The 18,248-nt window shown below is 38.9% G+C and overlaps 1 long non-coding RNA gene across 1 annotated transcript in view; it reads left to right on the top strand.

Annotated features, from left to right (window-relative positions):
* Positions 1-18,248, top strand: part of LOC112946060 — a 76,451-nt gene that overhangs the window by 47,960 nt on the left and 10,243 nt on the right. The window contains exon 2 of the long non-coding RNA XR_003249132.1: positions 16,213-16,278. This is a non-coding gene — a long non-coding RNA (uncharacterized LOC112946060). The remainder of the gene's footprint in view (positions 1-16,212; positions 16,279-18,248) is intronic.

Here is an 18,248-nt window from a genome sequence, read left to right as displayed (position 1 = left end):
GAACAAACATGCTGTATTGGAATGTGTTATTCCTAGATAGAGGGYTTGGTGGGTTTTCTTCCTTCATGCAAAGAGGCCCCCTGCCATCCTTGGATCTGTTCAACTTGGACTGTGTCTAATCCTTGGACTATTGCTTGGGCCTGCCAGGAGAGGGCACCTGTCACCCAGAGTGGGCAACCTCTCCAGGTCCTGCCCCTTGCCCTGCACTAGGACGATGCCAGAGCTGCAGCAGTGTTGGGCTTTAGCCCAAACCCAAGCTTGACRTCTAGACCATTTTGGAGATAGTTGATCTGTGTTTAAGGGTGGATGTTCCTTAGCACAGCTTGCTGAGTAAATGTGAAGTGACCACCATGGAAAGGAAACCTTAAGATTAGCTGCAAGAGTTTGTCTTCATTATCTTCTGTCCTAAGTAGATTCCCAGCAGCTGATTTCATTTATGTTGTGTGGGGTTAATGGCTTGACAGATACGGAGGTATTGATAAATAATTCTTAATTACAAGCTGTACTGAATTGCTCAAAGARGAGATAATATCTCCCTATGATGATATTATTCATAACACAGCTAGACAGTTAGTAACAGCTAAAGTTATAAGGCATAAAATAATAATTTGCACAGTCAGATGTTTTGAAGCCACAGAGGCAGGTAACAAGATTTGAGCATCATTGATTCATCTGTTACCAGAACCCGAGTACAGTCAGCAACTTCAGCAAAGGAACCTGCTGGTATGTCAATTAAATCTCTCAGTAAACAGTCCAAACAAGTTAAATGCTGCTTTAGGCATTCACTGCCTCTTTCTACAGCAGTAACGTTTTCACTGCTAGCTGATTCTAATGATTAAATATTACATAGTATTTTATATCTTCAAAGCACCGTCAAGYAAGACTTTTCAGGGACTGTTGCATTAAGTAGCCAACCAATACCAATTTTAGAGATGGCTAAAATAAACACCTAGCAAACTCAGTTGTAATCAAGGAGCAAAAATGGAGAAGTTTTTGCCTTCCAAATATTACCTAACTTGGACCACTCTATCCTGGATGCTGTCAGTCAATATATATTACATATGTTGGAAAAACAGATGATTCARTGTGTGAAAATAACTGGTTGCAGCAAGTGTTGCCAGCTAAGCTGTAGGCTTCCCCTCTCCATCACCACCAGTAGCACCTCTGATGGCCAGTCACAGACCAGTACTGCTTTCAGGTTTTAGAGAGGAGGTTTTATATAATCTGCTGTTCCAGATTTTGAAGCTCTGTGAGGGATAGATAGGAGTTAAGATCCAAACTTAATCTCTCAGTGCTATCTTAATTAAACCTGGTGCTTCTGTATTTATAGAAGCAGGAGAAGTCATTTAATTCATTATAGAGACAGTGTGTTAGATTGGTTTCTTCCATTGTGAGCTGTGCACAAATCCAGGATATGTTTAGAACTCYATATTTCTGTTACCATACAAATTTTCCAGGTGATGCTGAAGATTGCAGTGTACCCAGTTTCTTTTTTTTGCCCTGGAGAACTTCCAGAGCAAATTCAAAGTTARTTGCAGGTAAAACAGACAACTTTAGAAGACTCATTTGCACTGCAAAATACCACAAACCACAAAGAACAGAGCTCTTTTAGCTTGTAATTTGAAACTGCCTTTTATTTTTATTCTTTCACCTTTTTTGCAATATATTTATAATGTGGGACCATATGACCTGTTCCTGTTTAACTTACTGCAAGTACAATATATTCCAARATCAGGTTTAAGTTTCTCTTTGCAAGCTCTCTGCTCCTCAGGTTGTCCTGTGAGCTTACAGCTCAATACTGAGAAGATGATCTTAACAACAAAACAAAAAAATCCCCCTAGGCTCAATTGAAGTCTGTCTTTTAACAGACAATTTTGAAAGTCCAATTTTATAACAGAATCAGATGATGTGATTTTACTCCTGTTATTTGAAAATTGTAAAGTTAAGTCAGGAAGAATATTTTATGCATTTAAGCAAAGCAACTAAATTGCAAGATATGCAGAAAGTGCATGAAAAATCAATGTGTTCCTCTCCTAAAATGCCTTARGATTTCAGCAGGATCACTGTAATTGGAAACATACTCATTAAAGTGTATCAGCCTGTATATTTATTTAACGTGGTCACTGGAAAGAGAAAAGCTAGGGTCACCCTATTCAGTTTYGTTGCTCAGGCCGTGCATATGGCAGCGACTGTTCCAATCTGCTGGCACTCACAGGAATAAAAACTATAGTTAAGCATTACTACAGTTGCTAAATTTTCAAAGAGGCTCTGAAAATTACTTTTGAGATGTTCGCACCCACGCATTTGTGTGTGCGGATAATCATAAATGCATGTGAAAGTATCTGTTATCCCTAGGTTGGAATTTTAATAGAAAAAATTTGTTTTTTTTTTTTCTTTTGGTGACATTCTTAGGAGTCAGCAGGATGATCAAAGAACAGGAACATGGGTATGGAAGTCAAAAATCATTGCTAATCTCAGGTTTCGCTGAGATTTTACCCTGGACTCTTTAGATTGTGTATCCTGTAGCAACTTCTGATGATAAATTCCCCTTATTAAACATCTTAAAAGTTCYTGATTGAAAAAGCTCTATAAATGTAAAATATTTGTATTATCATGTTAATAGGTGCATTTCGTTAAGTTCTTAGTGATAAATGGAATCAGAAAATTTCTTCTGCTTTTCATGTGTTCAGCATAGCTGGTTCTGCAACATTAGGCAGTATTTCCAGTTTTCTTTGGGGTTTAAGCCTTTCTTCCGAGTCTGTGTTGCTGACGGCTGCCTGTGCAGKTTGTGAAGAATTCAGCAAGTTCATTTTCTTTCCACGTAGTCAGGCTGGAATGCAGCAAGATCACTTTACCTGCTCTTTTTGTGTTTGACCTAAATTAAGTCTTCCACAAGCAAGCGCTTGAGCATTGTCGAGAAATGAAGATTAACAGAGAAATCTGGGAATTCTTTGTTTGTGATATCCAGATTACATACGTGTATATAATTAAATGTAAAAATGTATTTACTCATTACAGCAGCCAGCTCCTGAAGCTGAGCTCACACTCAGAGTCAGTCTGAGTAATCTCTTTTTGCATGATCATGTCGTTACAGGTTGTAAAGCATTCTCTTTTCAGACATTTGTACTGCGAATTACTTGGAAAAGCATCAATAGCTGCTGCCCATTAAAAGGGTTGGCTTTTGGTAGCAGACAAATGGCYTTTTTCAGGGGCTTAACCAGTTGTTCAGGATTTGCAGGTGCTGATGTTGTAACAAATGCAGGCACGTGCTCAGGCTCCGTGCAGTCCATACGAAACAAGGAGCACGCCGGCCTCGCTGTGCGCGCCGCATGGGGAACGCGTGCGGGCGAGGAGCCCGCGGCTTCCTCACCTGTGGCTGCACACTCGTATATTCTTGTTGGTTCCTAACTGGCACGTGCTCTTACAATAACTTATTCATGATATTAACAAAAAGAAGGATAACCCAATGAAAACATGGATAGCAGAAGGAGAGACATATCCTGTACTTGCACATTCGTACTAAGGTAAAGAGTGACCAGAGTTCAGGGCAATAAWTTTAAGAACTGGAAAACCGACATAAAAGGAAAGGAGGACGTAGGACCATCAAAGAACACATGTGAGGAAGCTTACTGGAATCCTATGAGTCTTTAGGTTCCTTGGCTTTCTGTGTTACCTTAGAGGAGTTGATTGGTCTTAAAGCAGTCATATTAGCTGAGTTGCAATTGGTTTTCCAGCTTAGGAAACCAACTGATGTRACTGCTTTGTAAATCAGTTGTCAAAGATTTAGGGATATCATGTTAATTGCTTTTGCAAATAAATATCATTGATACTTATAAAAGTGATGCATCAAGTCTTATATGCCTTGCTTGTGTCTCAAATTCTGAATTACCTACAAAACACATCAGGTTTGAGGGCAGACTTTGTGCTTGGAAGAGAAAGACAATAACATGAGAGTTTTACAGGATTCAAATAATACCCTTTAATATCCAGCAAGATTAAATACAATCAGAATAATGCATGTCCTCTATAGGAAATGTAAGTATTAAATCTATTTAAAGTCTTGGCAGAGCACTGTGTCCAGCAGCATTGTGATTACTTAGATTCCATTCAGCTTAATATATGCAAACCAGAGAGTTTCAGTAAATTGCTCCTATAAAACTTTTGTTCTGGCAGCCAAGTTAATCATTTGACTCTTGATTGGAATGCCTGCGTGTTTCCATGACAATTGGATGAGATTTGTGATTGACACAAATACAATTAAAATATGTCCCTCAAAATCATGTATCTTGGATAGCTTAATGAAAGCTCAGTTCATATTCTTAAACAATATTTCATAAAGAGATTGTCAGACTGGGACTTCAACCAGCAAGATTATTGCAATTAGCAGGTTCTAACGACAGTGAACATGGTGGAGTAATATTAGGATAAGATTCATTGTGGCCTTAGCCTTAGATTTTTGATCCCATTAAATGTGAATTTTTATTCATATTGATTTAAGCCTTCCTGCGTTTGGTGATTTCTTTCAGTTAAGAGGAACAGGAAAAAATTCTTGACAGTGAGAATGACAGAGCCCTGGAACAGGCTGCCCAGAGAGGTTGTGAAGAGGTATTGTATCCTCAAAACCCACTTAGATGCAGCCTGTGCCGCGTGCTCTAGGTGACCCTGCGTGTGCAGGGGGTTGGACTAGATGATCTTCAGAGGTCCCTTCCAACCTTAAGCCTTTTATGATTCTATGATTATGTTTTGCGGCTTACATTAAAAGGCATTCATTCAGATTAAAGGAACAGATGTGCAGCTGCATACTGTCTCTTAAATCTGAAAGTCATAAATATTTAAGATGCAAATCAGACTTGTGTGGTAGAGTTATTGCCTCTGTATTTTTGACAGTTAGACCTATTCATCAGTTTTATCACACTTGATGCCTGTTGTAAGGACACTGTCAGGGCCGGCAGAGGTAAAATCAGATCTGCCAGCTCTATTTCCACGTTGTGGGCACTCATGTCATGTCATTCTCTGTTCTGCCTTCTCCATTCCGTGAATGAGGACTGAATTTGAACTGTAATGAACAATGAACTTTGACAAAAAGGTTGTTTTAAGCCTCAATATTTCACCCATATCTGATATCAGATAGATCAAGAGTGCAGTGTAGTGTGTCCACAGCTTCAAGCACATCTTAATGACATTATGAGTTTTTCTGATCTCTTTTGTTCTCATTTTATTTCTCTTTATTTTGGGGAAAAAAAAGAAAAAACAAAAAACCGAGAAGGCATATATGACACTGACAAGTGATGTAGCAGACATATCAATGGTATACTGCTACATATAGAAATTTTCAAGTAGTGTAAGTTCAGCTATACCAACACATACAAACGTTAACAGGATTGTTCAATAGTCCTAAAAGCAAAATAAGCATTGGCAGGAACTGTAATAATGAACATGGTGTAAATATTTCTGAATTGTTACAATATTTCTGTATTATTTACCTGTTGATTTCTCTTATAGGAGCTACTGATTCCTTTTTCCTGACGAAATAGCAGAGAACAGACTGGTTTTTTTTTTCACTGTTGACCTGTATTTACCTTTTTTTTTTCCTGCTATCATTCTTTATTTCTGCTTGTTTTTCTTCTTTTCTGGCAGAAGCCAAGTTTTGTGCAATCACTGAATTTGGTTTCAGAGATGTTCATCTTGGTTCTCTGTTGCTATTTCATACTTTTTTATATCTATCTAAGCAAGTTATCACAGCAGTCACGCAACACGCTCACTGAGAGGGATAAATACAACAAATCAGGCATTTATTGACACTTTTCTGATTTTAGTTCCATGCAATTTGGCACACGCTTATTTTGCCAGTTTACACTCGGCACCACAGCTGCTGTTGCAGACTGGAAATGTGGCTCTCAAGCTCCTTTCCTTGCCAGTTTTTCCATGTTCTTCCCACTCAGAAATTTATTTGGTTATCAGCACATTTCATTGTTAGGCTTTCCAGTGTGTGCTATATTCTTCAGTACTCTCAGCTTGCTATTTAGTGGGTTAGCTGGCCTTTCATAGAAATATTTATCTCTTGTTTGTGCCTCCAGTATTAGCAAAATGCAGTATTTGGGACTCTGAGATCCAGCTATCACTGAACTAGATGAATCAGTTTAATTGCCAGTTTTCCAGTACATGAGTCTGTGGTTTAAAAACAAGGAAGTATTGTAATATAACTACTTTTTCCCCCCCTTCTTTTTAAAATACTTGCTTGTTTTACTCTCTCAGAACCCCAGCATATTTTCCCATTTAGTTATTCCATCCTCCCAAATATTTCACAGAATTGTGGAATGGTTGAAGTTGGAAGGGGGACCTCTAGACATCATCTAGTCTGCCCCCWTACTCAAACAGGGTCACCTAAAATTTAGTGTGTTTTAATTAAAGTAAGATCATAAGTGCTTACATAATCTTCTTTTGCGCTAGTTAATATTGTACATTTTAATTGCTCTTGTTTATCCTAGAATTTGAAGAAACTGAAGCTTGAATGTATTAGCATATCTTTAAATAGCCTCAGCATTATGACTACCCAGCAATTTGAGTATATTAAAATGAAGCATAATGCTTATAAGAGTACTGGGACTTGGGATACAAATACTTTTAATATGTTCTTCTTCACCAAGCTATCTTTGCTTCATGTGTGAACTCTGTGTTTGCCAGGAAGGGTTGATGAGCTCTCATCTATAGCAATTGTACATGAGTGATTTCTTTTTGCCTTTGGTATTCATCATAGCCATCTCTTTTGCATTCACAGTGTAGACTGTTCGGATGCTATTTATATATTTTTCTAGCAGTTGTTTTTTATTTTAGATTACTATGTTATTTCACCTTCAATTTTCACCTCATTTTAGAGAAGCTGTTTATATTAGCGAGTTTAATCTGTGCTAACAAACATTGTTTCATGTGCATGTGTGCATGACAAGCTTATGCTAGAGATCTGGCTTTTTCTTTTCTTCTCCTTCCCCTCCGCCCCCAACACTTGGTGTGAACTTTACCCKTTAGGTCACCATTAATAAATAGAACTTATAAAATTACTTTTCAGCAGAAAAAATGGAAATATATACTTCAWTATTTCCATTTTTAAAAAAATGACAGAACATCTGGAAGTAGCCATCATGTGAYTGTTCATGCCTTTTAGTATCTTAACTATTTCTATGTAGTTTGTTGAGCTGAATTTGTCCTCTGGAAGCTGCCATGCTTATGTGACACTCCTGGTCACCATGCATGCGAATGCCCCTGTGGTTTAACTCTGCATATATACGAGCATCCCCTCGCTTTGGCTTCTGGAGCATGCACCACGTCCCAGCCTCTGTGCAAATGCTGCGCATCCTGTGGCTTTGCTAAAASGTCTCCAGATGTTTCCAGCTTTTTATTTCAAGCTCTTGCTCAAAGCTGCTTCTTTATGTATATTTACTGTAAGAATTGGAGATGAGGCTAAGGGCTAAGTTGTCCTTTCCTAAGAGAGGGCGGCATCACTTGTGTGTCAAGGCTTAGGTTGTGATTCAGAAGGTTGGTCTCCTGCTCATGGCTCTGACCTTCTGCAAGCTGCCATCCCCTGTTTGATTTCTCAGAGCCTACTTGTATTTTACATTCCTTTCCTTTGACCTTTTAAGAATATAATGGTGATCTAGCTCATAAAAGGTCTTGTGGCAATTGCGGAGGTGAGGTGCTATTATAACAGCAATTACATTAGCTGTGTTCTAAATGACAGTATAGACTGGTAAGAGTACTCAGCACAAATGCTAATCATAGAGAAAATTATACTTCTTAATTTAAGACAGATTGTCCTAATTTTCTTCACAATATACTGCTGTGAAGGTCCTTTTCGAGATGCTTTTTGTCTTCCATTGGGGTGCAGTTAGCATGCTCAGAAAGAACTGAAGTTTTTATTCAAATACATAATTCAGGTAATAAATTATCTAGCTTGAAAAAATATCTAGTAGCTGCCTAGTGTTTCCAGCTGAGCCCTTGCCAGCTTCATCCTGAAGCCAGGAGCTGTTCGCCACTGGCGGGCGGCAGYATTAGCATTCTCCAAGGATGCCAGATAAACGCGGGAGCAGCTGACAGCGTTGGCTGCAGAGCCCGTCTGGTTATTGTCATCCTGATGAAATTGTTACAGCATTGTGCTGGTTTAGAGCAGCTCATCTGTGTTGTATGAATACAGCGAGGTATTAATTGGAAATTGCAGTTTTCTTTTGTGAAGTTAAATAGTCAACAAAGGTCCTTTTAGAGTCTACATCTGAATAATCCAGGTTGCCTTGGGAAGCCTGTGCTGAAAGAGGTATTTAAAGACACTTTTTATAATTTAACTCTACAATAAATTAGTTTAAAAACCTGTTAGAGTAGCCATGGCAAACACATATTAAACTTCACTTTTCCTTTAGGCAAGACCTTTCCCCTCTTCATCAAAACCTTTTTCAATAGGGGCCAAATGGGAAGGCTTGCTTTCTGAGTCTTTTTCATCTACATTTCAATTAAATATGGCAGAGAATTGAATAGGTTGCCTCCAGAAATTTAAATACAAACCTTTGGCTAAATCCACAGCTGGAGTGTCTTGCTTTTTTTCTTCTTCAGACAAGTGTTGAATGCAGCCATTAAGCAAAGATCATTTGGCTTTTCGTGACTTTGTGGTAGGGGATGACTGCATTGAACATCTTTAATTGTGATTTTTTTAGACTATTTTAATGGTATTTGTATCACATGGTAACTCAAGTTGAATTTGATTATGTAAATATTTTCTGTAATAAGTTATTTATTAACAGGAAAGTGTATTACTTGTACAAGTAACTAGAACCTGCTGTTTTATTTAGAAAATAGTTTTTCTACAAAGCACGTTTTTTTCAAATATTTTTTATTCAAATAGTTTTATTCAAATAATTACAATTCTGAAAGTTTATTAGTTTATTTAGCACTAGCTAAAGCCTGCATTTGGAGCTGAACAAGCTGGTGTGTGCARTGTATTGCTGCATAAAAACAACAAAGAAAATGTACTGTTAAAAAAGAAATTAAATTAGGTTTTACCTAACAGAAAATTAATCTCACCAATTGACTGTTAGTGACAAACCCTGCCTTGAATGTGGCATGCTTTAGTGAAGGGATGTGAAAGGGACAGAGATATTTCCCTGGCAGTCCTTGCAAAGTATAAATGTTTGGGAGTTGTTAAAATGTGTATATGGTGATTGCATTCATTAAAATAAAATATATTGGCAGATGGGTGATTCCACCGAGATTTAAAAAAAAAAAAAAATCTGGTTTTGTTTTGCTGTGCCAAAGCAGGAACCCAGAGCCTGGTGTCCTCGTARCCCTCCTAGGAGCAAGCACAAGTTCTTGACTTGCCCCTTCACCCTTGGGCTCACCCTGTGCCCTGGAGCAGTCATAACCCTCAAGGCTGAAGCATTTTGGGGTGCTGGTGCCTCTGACACCAGCTGAGGTCCATGAACCTGGCAGCAAGTCAGGTAAAAGCCCCAAACCTGTCCATGGAACACGGGAAGAGCTTGGGCTTTGTGCAACTGCTCCCACAAGAGAGCAGGATGCAAGAGCTTGTTAAGAACCTATTGATGTTCCGGCAAGATCCTCAGTGTCATTTTGATGTTATTAAGTAGCAGTTGCAGGCCTAACTTTGCCATTTGTATCCAGACTAAAGAGTCATGGAAATAATGACAGAAGTCAATAGACAGTCTGGCTTTCACGGAGAGCAATTTCCCCCCTGGAGAAAGCAGCCTGCCGCAGCCGGGGTGCCGGCTGCTGTGAGCTGCCCTGCCACCAAAGCCAGCCTTTAACCTCTGCTCTTTTCTTCTCTTTTCCGTTCTTTTCCTCTCTTTTCCCCAAGATAAAATTTTAGGAATTTTCTGAAAGGTCACTTCTACCTTCCATTTAAACGCATAAATTGATCTTGTTCATATACATGTAAAGGGACTAGTTATCTCCTGAAAAGCTATCATCTTTGGTAAGGATATACTTAGCATCCTGGGAAGCAAAATTTGGGAATTCATCAGCTAAATTAAATGAAACACCATATTAGAGTATTAGGTAATAAAATTCCTTTTCAAAATTTATATAAAAGGTGATCAAACATTGCATTTTAGTTTAATTGTTTGATGAATTCTTATGCATATTTGGTTAATTTTTTTTATATCTACATTTTTTCACCAAATAAATTCTTGAGAAACTATGTTGCTGGCACAAAATTTTGTTTATTATATAATGTGTGCGGTATACGTCACACAAATGTAYGATGCGTGGTTATTGCTTATATACAATGCATGGTTATTACTGGATTCTGTGTATTACCTATTTATTTTTCATTTCCTGGATGTCTGTGTTTGTAATCAGAATTACTTGGATGGTACTGATATCTGTCTTCAGGAGAGTCTTCATAGGAAGATTATTGTATATTAAATTTAAACATTTCTAAATGTGGATTTCATGACTCCTTTGTAAATATTGCAAGTCTCCCAGCTGTACAGCTGCTAATCTATATGACATGATAGAGAGCAAATCTTGGGAGTACTGTCATTTAGTTTGTGCTACCAAGAAACTGCAGTTTTAGCCTAACCCTTCTGTTTCCTTAGAAGAAAATCRCAGTCCTATATTAACAATGCCAAAATGTCTTGGGCGTCTCAATGATTTAGCAAGTGCACAAAAATTGTCTTCGGTAAAAAGGATTAAGCTTAAACTTTACTTGTTTGTATCATGTTGCATTACATGGAAATACTACCTCTTGACTTTTGTACGTCTATTTTTTTTTTTAATATGAAATTTCTTCATTCGTAAATTAATGCTGCACAGGAAATAGGTGCCTCTCRTTTTCCCAGGTTAATTCAGGCAACATTTCCTTAATAAATGATTTACATTGTTTGCATGTAATGACTTGAGTGATATTTTATAGACTGTTGTACCCTTTCAGTTCTGACATTTCAAAAAGCCACAGTTGTTACCTGTGACAAGTCTGCATAGTGATGCATGGGTTTCCCCTCTCAGCTGTAATATTTTTACTGCCAATAGCTACTATTACCTAAAGCATTTATTCGGAATGGGCTGCAGATCTGCCCAGCAGACACGTTGAGCTGGTGACTGAGCAGTTAAGAGGGTTTCCTACCACTTTCCAGGCGTTTTGCCACTGTTTCTGCCCTAACTTTGTCCACATTTGTATCAGCTGATTTAATTAATGATGGCCTGTGTGATATTAATGCACCAATTTGCATTATAATGAGGAGTGAGTAGGAGTTCATAAGGAAACTCTGGGCTCCTAACTAGCACAGAAATAATGTTTTACATTAACTTGCAGCAATAACTGAGTATAAATGTTAGAGTATCGAGCAGCTTGTGGTGTGTCTCTTGATGGAAGGCATTAGTGTGAGCGCCCAGCATCGCTAGCGAGCGTGTTGTGCGGTTGGGGTGTTGGTGTCAYGTCTTTAGGAGGAGAGATCTCGCTTCCCACGGCCACTTTGTGTGTTCAGACACGAGCTGGGAGAGAGGGCAAACACCCCACGCTGAGCTCGTTCATAGAGGTACCTCCTGGTCGCTCTCTGGGAGCGCGTATAAAAGCTATGTTGCTGGTCGGAATAGCCTGTATTTCTCCATGAAATAAAACAGCAATTCAGTGAATGAGTATATAAGGTGAAGGAAGGAGGAATTTCAGAAAAAGCCTCAGATTCCTTCTGCTCGTGCCCTTGTCTCTTGATTAAGAAAAGCAATTGCAGTTGGTGCAAAGCACAGCAGAGAKTCCAGCTCTGTGCATACGAATGGAGATTAATCTGTGGACTGAGACAAAGCTCCTGTCCAGGAAGATACACAGTTGGAGGACACRGGCTGCTTGCAGTCAATACAGACAAAACAAATATAGACAGACAAATTTAACTTTGGAGCAAGTGAGCTCTTTTCCACTGGGCCCTTTTCCATTGCTGTAAGTGTGAAGTTAATTGAAGTTATGCCATCTGTGATGTACTGCTGTAAGCAAGGGAAATATTAGTCCACTGAGAGTGTGTTGGGTGTGCGGAGAGGGCTGTAGCCGGGATTCTGCAGGATTCTGCTGGGATTCTGTTGTAAAATAAGTCAGGAAAGTCAAATTCTTCATTAACTGTTGTAATGTCAGACATTCACAAGTATAGAGATAAACTCATTGCAACCACCAAAGAGCCAAAGATCAGGCTTTTTGCAGCCATGCCCTTGGCAAGATTTTGCAGTAGCTGCTTGTAGTAGCTTTGCAGCAGAATGGCAAAGTAGTCTGATTATCCGTGCACACCAGCTTCTCTATTTCCATTTGTCTCTCACTTTAGACTTTGCTGCTCACCTCGCATTCAGCTGTTTTAATTGCACCTCTTTCTGTGCCGCCACGAAGGCTCTGCTCAGGAGCACAGACAGCGTTTCATTAGTGACTTTGTGTCGAGCTATCTCATGCCACCCCTARGCACATTGTAGGACAGCCAAGTGCACTGAATTCCATGGATTTACTTATGTTTCACCTTTCCAAGGGTACCATCTCACATCTGGTTACCCTGTCATGCTCTGCAAGTAGTGATGCATGTTCGGAAGCACCGTCCAGGCTTAGAAGATGATGCAAAAGCAGACTGTGGAAGGAGAGGGTGGTAGGTCAGATTGTTGTGGTGCTTCCCATCCTGCTGCTTGTGTAAGAATGCTCTCCCTGTTGTGGTCACTTGTGACGGTGCAGCATGGAGACTTGCCCCGCTGTATCCCTTCTTCTAATCATGTTCTCACCATGCTAGAAAGAGGTTTTAATAACTTATGTTACTATACTTTTGTGAGCTGGAGTGGGAAAGGAACCTAGTGATGGCTGGGGTGTGATTTTAGAAGTCACCGATTGTGGCGCGTTGTTTTCTGGTGCTTTATCTTCTCATCTGTTTTGCCATATTGGTGTCTAGATATTGTGGTAGCTTATTTTTTTTGTATTTTTTGTGAAGATATTTATTGGAATGAATTATTAAAACCAAAGACTAATTATCGAATTTATTTTTTTAATGCAATGGTTGGGGGTTAGTGAATGTAAGAATGCTCAATCCCTTAGCAGTGTAACTAGGGTAATTAGTTACAAGTGAGAGAGAACAAGCAATTAGAAAAGGCATTACAGATTTTTTTCCACCTTTCTCATCTGAGAGCAGTGAGATACTTGATTAAAATCTGCGATAAATGTGTATTACTGAAATGGAGCGGCATTTTCATAATGAAGTACAGATTGTGTTTTATTAAATGTCATGTGCTCAGAGCCGGTGATTTCTTTTCCTCTCCCTTCACCCTCTCCCCTTGGTACCGACCCTGTTGCCAAACACGCAACAGCCAAGGGCTGGGAACGGGACTTGGGATGCAGCCGTGAGCTCCACCAAGCTCTGGGCTGGCTGGGATTTGAGGCTCAAGCTCTCAACCCATGTTGAGAACCATGACTTGGTTCCCCAGTGTCAGCAACTCTGCAGCCATGGGAATGCAACAAGAGGGATGTTGTCTGTCCGTGACAGCCGATCCGGGTGACACTCTGTGACCTGGAAGGCACCTCAGGGATCATCACATTGACAGGAGGCCAGGCCAGGATAGTGTCCCTCCTGCAGGATGAGGTAGCCCATGCAGGTGGGATTGCATCCCAAGTCCTGCTCACCATCTCTTTGCTTTACCCACAAAATGAAAATAYTGCAGTGGCAGTGCAGCCTCCCTCAGACTTGTCTGGATCATCTATTCTTATCCATGCAAAAWCCTTAAATATTTTCTGTGCAAAGAGGTGAGTAGTATATTTACCATCTTATTCTAGAGTTAGTAGCAAAACACCCATGAAGATTTGGATTTTGAATAAGCCATGTTCCTACTTCAGCCATTTCAGGTCTCTTCCTTTCATAATCTGATCCTTTTTTAACTCAGTTTGGAATGAGTGGAAAAGAGTGGAGAATGGTTGTATTGAACCTTGTCTGACTGTAAATGGAATTTAGAAGATTCATAAGCTTCAGCTAAGTTTTCCTATAAGCAGATTTGTGTAATGTAATGATTACTTGGGGAAAACATTCAATCTTTATTGACTTGTTTATTATTTTTATTATTATTACTCTTTGTAAAATCTTGGCTTAGCCCCATACTGTCTAAAATTAATCTGTCAATAGATTGTGTCAAAGCAAAGTGACCCAAGCTCAGAAAGTCAGAACTTTATCTTCTGCCAAACTGTTGTACCTTAATGTTGACATCAATGTTGGATCAAGGTTAAAAAATAACATGTTCAGGACCTGTTCCTAAACTTGCTTTTACGGTCAGGTTAGGCCATGTTTTATTGGCCAATGAGCTCTGAAGCTAAAGTGATGCTCTGTAGAATAAGAAGAGCTCAAAGCACTAAATTATGGGGAGCATAAAAGAAAGCAGCGTGAAGAAAGAATGCGAGGTAATCACCCAGTCTCCGGACTGATCCTACCATCARGAGTCCAGTCTCACTGCAACTGGAAATTATGCAGAGACTTTTGAGAGGATCCTAGCAAAAGAGAGTTTTGATTGCTGCACGTCTTTTCCAGCCAAGAAATTGAGATGATATCTCTTTAGCAGCAAATACATAGGCATTAAATATGACTTTAAATTCTTAGGACTCCTAGCTTTTAAATCTCACAAAGATGAAATGGGAGGAAAGGGACCTGGCAACAGAGTGGGAATATTTTTTTTCAGGTATAACTGCCCCTATTATATTCCTTATTTCTATATGATTATTATTATGATTTATATTTTGGATCAAATACTATCAGGATACAAATGATACCAGGATCAGTTGCGCTGCTAAGGGTGATTTGAGTCGGGTGAACTTATTTATATATTTTTATATTACTCTTACGAGATCTTGTGAGGTAGGAAAATGCAGTTTCTTCCCAGATTATATGGTAGAAGAAGGTTAAATGCCCCTCGGCCATACATGAAGGCTGGAGGGCATCTGAGACGTCACCAGCATGTCCCAGCTCGAGGCAAATGCCTTCAGCTGCCTCTCCTCCTGACCTTGAACAGCCAGTACGGAAAACACAGGTGGGAAAGGAGGACGAATAAATTTTAAAAAGCATTATTTCTGTAGTTGTTGGTTACACTATATGATGCTAAATATAAATCATAAGTTATTTGCTTGTTTTAAAAATGGGAATTATTTTAGTAAAGTGCATGAACTTATCCTACATGGGAGAAGTGGCCATGCTCATGTTATAAGCTAGAAGAAACTTGCATTCAAAGAAACCTATTTTACATCAGAAATGCATCGTTTTGTTTTAGCATCTAACTGGTWACAGCACCAAAGGGTTTCCAGCTGCTGGACACGGATACATTTATTTGGCCTCTCTGCACCTTCCAGCCGAAGAAGGGAAGGATGCGATAGTGGAGCCCCGCTAGAGGCTGGCAGTGGAGGGGAAGCAACAGTTTCTGTTTTTATGGGTAAACTTCCGACAGTGAAACCAAAGMAAGGATGATGTGCAGGAACCATCTCCTCAAGACTGTTTTTGGTCTCAGAAACAGGGAAGGAGACTGGAAATCTGAGACATAAACATCCTGCCTATTATCTGCATGCGAAATTTCTGGGAAATCTTTGGCTCTAATGGGAATACTATAAGAAGCTCAAACAAAAATGAGTTATTGAAAAACATTGAGTTCCTATTGATGAATTTCAAAGGTTAATTTCTTCCTTTCCTAATTTTTCTTATTTCCTGTTGGTAGACTGAAAAAAAAAGTCAAGCCATATGAAGTGTATTTATATAGGCACAGTTTACATTTTTAGAGTCACTAAAGTGACTCTAGTAGTCACAGTAGTATTTAGACCTGGATGACTGAAAATGTTGTGGTACGTGGTTATGAAGGAAACATTTTTGTGTTTTAAATTATAATTCAATGGGAAACGAAATATATTTTGGATTCAAGTTCTAAGTATGCAGACATTTGACATATGAGCTATGGGTGGTACTTGGACAGAAACCAAGGGGCTGGGAATAACTGCTTAATTTCTGTAGTAGGCTTCTGAGGGATTTTCTTAAGATCTCAGGTGATGGTTGGGAGATGTCTGAAGAAATGTATTCTTGTGCACCCGCGTGACTCGGTGGACAGGAGAATCAAGGAGAGCTAGAGATGATGCATTTTCACTGTATTATATAAATTTTATCAGTTATGTAAACATATTCCCCTCTTCCTAGTACATGGAATTAAAATTATTTTTGTCATGTTTCTTTGTTTCTCTGACAGAGTTATCATCAACCCAAAGGAGAATTTCTATCTTAAAGCCACTACAAGAAAGGAACACAATAAAAGGTATTGTACTGATGCAGTTGCTTACATACTCTTTTGCTCTTGAGTAATTTGCTGCTTTGCCATTATTATGTTTTTAACTCATTGCCCTTTTATTATTTTAAATTCTTTTTACACCTCTCATCAATCTCTATTCTATTAAAGGCTTACTGAAATTGTTTTGGAAATAGTGGTAGGGTGAGAGAAGAACAGAAAGAAGGGAATACCTAGGATAAACATTAAAACTGTGGAACTAAGGGACTTCTGTAATTTCTCTTTAATTTTCTGTTATCGGTCTGAGCTGTAAAAAACACTGCTTTCAGTGATGTAATAAAATTTGGTTTTGATAAATACATGATGGCAACACTTTTGTAGGCTGTGCACTGTGCTGTATTCCTGTTTCATGCCAGTGAAAAGTCTAGCTAAATAAAGCATGTTTTGACTTTGGACTAATCAATGAGGTTACTATGGTTTCTGGATTTACCCAGTGACATGAACAAGACATGTCCTGCACGCTGATCTCTGAATCCTCAGCTTGGCTGCAAATATAACCCCAAAGAAGCCAATGTGCTTGACTGATGGGACTTCAGCATTACCTGTTACCAGGTTTCTGCTCTTAAAATGCAACCACGTTGTGCACCTGAGAACACAGAGGTTAACTGGCAGCCCTACTAATGTTGTTGCTGCCCCTCAGACAGGCAGTTATGTTCTGGAGCAGGACGTTTTTGCAATATGTAACAAAGACTGGTCTGCTGGTGATGTAAGAGATGTCTCTGTGCCAAAATCCATCATATGGAATTATGACACTCTTTGAGAATGTCAAATAAAATGCATCTGTTTTTCCTGCTGTAACATGGTTTATGCATGAACCAGATGATTATTCATGACATCAGATGAGCTTGTTATTTTGCTGAGATATTAATTAATAATTCTCAAATGCACGTTTCTCTTGTAAGATTAAAAAGATGTAGAGTTAATCGGGGCAAACTTGGATTGCATCCTGAAGTTGCAAGGTAAAATGAACTTGGATTGCATTTCAAATTTACAGACACTGAAATACCAAAGAGTCTGTCTGTCCCATCTTTAAATCTACACACACAATTGAAGAAAGCATATATATAGTTTTAGTCTGTGTATTGTAACAGTGCCTCAGGCTTCCAAATTTAGCCTGGTGGAAGAAGTAGTTGATTTAGAATGAAACAGATGTTACTGGAGAGAATTAAAGCCATGGTCCTCATTCTCTTCCTTCCTTCTTTTCGTATTGCTTTAATCTCCTCTTCATTGATATTATTCCTGGTTTAAAGCAATGCAAGGTCTAAATCTGGCTGAAATAAGGGAGAGTAGGATTGGTTAAGCAGATAATAAAAGCTGCTTGATTTAGTGGTGTCAAGAATTAAATATGAATATAGACTTTTTTCTTTTCTGTTTATACTAAGCTTTCCAGTTGTGTTTTGGGAAATAGGGAAGCCACACAAGCTACTAGATGTGAGTGGGAAAGAGTTAAGCAAGTTGCGTGTTCAGAAAAGGAGGAGAAGGATTTTTTTTCTCTCTATTACAAGCTGTAAGAGAATCACCAGTAAGATGCTTGTTTTGAGCTCTCTGGAAYTGTGATTTCTCCTAGCAGTGCCAATTTGTTTATTCAAATAAAATGCTGTAAGGGGGTTAGTAATTATTTGATTCAGATGGGTTAAAAAACAATCTCTTCCCTTTTGATGCATTTATTTGCATTAATCTCAAAAGCACTGAGAGATGCTCTCATAAACCCTGAGAGCRTAAGCCCTAGAATTGCAAAACATCCGTTGTTACCCGGGACCGGAGCGAGGCAGTTTTATTAGCTTTTCTTCCACTGTAATCTACAGATCTCATTTAGCAGCATGCAGCTCTGCTCTTCTGAAACTGCAGAGGAAATCTCTCAATAGCCTGAAATCAAATTATCTCTCTGGGCTTGATCTACATGTAAAACATACAAGCTCACTCCCTTAGATKAAAATAGT

This window comes from Nothoprocta perdicaria, unplaced genomic scaffold (genome assembly GCF_003342845.1).
Source record: "Nothoprocta perdicaria isolate Ctin4 unplaced genomic scaffold, notPer1 scaffold_2, whole genome shotgun sequence".
Classification (NCBI taxonomy): Eukaryota; Metazoa; Chordata; class Aves; order Tinamiformes; family Tinamidae; genus Nothoprocta; species Nothoprocta perdicaria.
The sequence above is the reverse complement of the archived record's forward strand: the minus strand, read 5'-3'. Positions and strand labels throughout refer to the sequence as shown.